Here is a 2547-nt window from a genome sequence, read left to right as displayed (position 1 = left end):
TGCTTTTGTAATGAAACGCTGCTTCTAATTTAAAAAAAATTATTGAAAAAAAATAAATAAAAGAATTTTTGAAAGATAAAAAAATATTATTATTGATTTTTAGAATTCCACATAAAGTATTTTGATCATACCCAGATGCAACCCCTATTGCCTGTCAGATTCCCCCACCTTAATAATCTCCCCCAGACTTCATGTCCTTTATTATTTTATTTTAAGTCCTATTGAGTATAATTTGTGTTCCCCAAATTCTCCTAGGTGTGAGTCCATCTCCTGGAGCATGGTTAACCTATGAGGTGTCACACCTTGAAAGAAAACTGACTTTCCCTCTCTTAGCATCTATCAATAGCCAATAGTTCCTCAATTTGGGCTGGGGCTTCTTACCACCTCCCCATCCATGCTGGATTTTTGTCTGGCTTGGGCTTGCATAGGTCTTGTGCATGTTGTTACCAGCACCATGGGTTCATATGTTCAACTGCCCCATTGTGCCATTATTCTTTTAAAAATTGTGGTGTGTCTGTGTGTGTGTGCTAGTGTGCACATGTCATGTTACAGATGTTGAAGTCTGAGAACAACTTGCAGAAGTCAGTTCTCTCCTTTCATCTTGTGGGTCCTCAGAGTGACCTCAGGCTGTCAAGCTTGTTGGCAAGTGTCTGTATCCATTAAGCCATCTCACCAGCCCTCTTTCATTTTCTTTTTAAGAAAGGGCTGCCATGTAGCCCAGACTGGCCTTGAATCACGGTCTTCCTGCCTCAGCCTCCATGAAGCAGAGATTACAGGCTGTGTTACCGCACTAGTATCTTCATGTACTCTTCTTCTTCCCTTTGCAGTAGCTACAGTCTGTTGTCCCTTTGAGTGACAAAGTAGGAGAGGTAGGAACAGGTAGACAGTGAAGATGGTCATGAAGTGAAGCCTCCTGGAAGGTTCACGAATCCTATTGCGTCATTGACGTATGGGCTCTTCCCATTCTGGAAACCAAGATCTAGTCAGTCCACGCAAACTCCTGGTTAGGAGTGGGAACAGAGGGGAAGCAGGCCATTGATCTGGTCCCCTTGAGGTTGTCAGTGATAATCACTGATTACTTCTTGTTTCTTTTTACTTTCTTTTGTTTTTCTTTATTTTGGGGGGCGGTATTGGTTTTTGAGGCAAGGTCTCACTACAGGCTAGTCTGAAACTTGCTACATAGCCCAGGCTGGCCTCAAATTCACTGTAATTTTGTCTCAAGCTCCCAAATATTGGTATTACAGGTATGAGTGACCATCCCTGACTGCATTTCTTTTTACCTTTTTCCTTCTCTCCTCCTCCTTCTTCTTCTTCCCCTCCCCATTCCTCACCGCTCCTTACCCTTCTCTCTTTCTCTCTCTTCATTTCTTTCAACTTTATAGTTTGTTTATTTTTGAGAGAGGACCCCACTATGTGACCTAAGCTGGTATGAGGCTCACTATGTAGCCCGGACTGGCCTTCAGCTCATGTTTCCCTTGCCTCATTCACCAAACTGACTAGAACCAAGCACTAGGACCTCAGGCCTGTGCCATCACATCTGGCTCCTTATGGTTTTATGAGACAAGGTCTCATTGTATAGCCCATGCTGGCCTTGAACTTGAATCCTTCCCTCTCAGCCTCCCCAGCACCGGGATTGCATCACTGCATTGGACTGAAGACTTTCTACATGGGAGCATAGAGCAGACAGCTTTCTGCTGTCATAGCTTAGTGTAAATTTTGAGGAGACTAGAGAGGTTCTGGCCATTTCTTCCTTTCCCCACCTACCTCAAAGCACGAAAGTGACAGATGCCACCTGCTTTAGAAGCCTGATCCTCACTATAGCCTCCATTTCTGGAATTGCAACTGTTCTCAGTGATTCACAACAGTTCACACAGCTCTTCTCAGAACCCTAAAGATAGAATGTACAGATGAAGGATTTTATTCTTAAACAGATGAAGGAACTGATACTTTGAAGAACTATTTGCCAAAGATCTCACAACTGGCAGATTTTTGTGTTTGAATCTCTGTTCTGAACCCCACATGTGGTTTCCAAGATGCTGAAGGAGGCATGGGAAGACTGAGGCAAGTATGGTTGAGGGGACTATGCTACCGGTAGATAGAGCAGAAAGTTCTGGTACAGGATGCACAGTAAGGTGACCAGAGATTGCAGTAATGAGGTAGACCTTTCAAAGGGTAGGAAAATATTCTGAAAGTTTTCACCATAAAAAAATAATGATTTCTTCTTTCATGATATGGATAATGATCCTAATATGAGTCTACAGTGACCTAGACATTATACAATGTACACATGTATTAGAACATCACATGTTGTTCCATCAGTTTAAATGAACTTGCTGGGTGTGGTGTCACATGCCTATAATCCCAGCACTCAGGAGGCAGAGGCAGGCAGATCTCTGTGAGTTCAAGGCCAGTCTGGTCTACATAGTGAGTTCCAGGTCAGCTGGGGCTACAAGGAGACCATGTCTCAAAAAAAAAAAAAAAAAAAAAAAAATTTAATTAAAACCAAAACAAAGGACTAGGCAAAGAAAAACAGCTTTTAATCTCAGC

This window comes from Nannospalax galili, unplaced genomic scaffold (assembly GCF_000622305.1).
Source record: "Nannospalax galili isolate Female #2095 unplaced genomic scaffold, S.galili_v1.0 scaffold2045, whole genome shotgun sequence".
Taxonomy (NCBI): domain Eukaryota; kingdom Metazoa; phylum Chordata; class Mammalia; order Rodentia; family Spalacidae; genus Nannospalax; species Nannospalax galili.
This window is presented reverse-complemented; position numbering follows the sequence as displayed.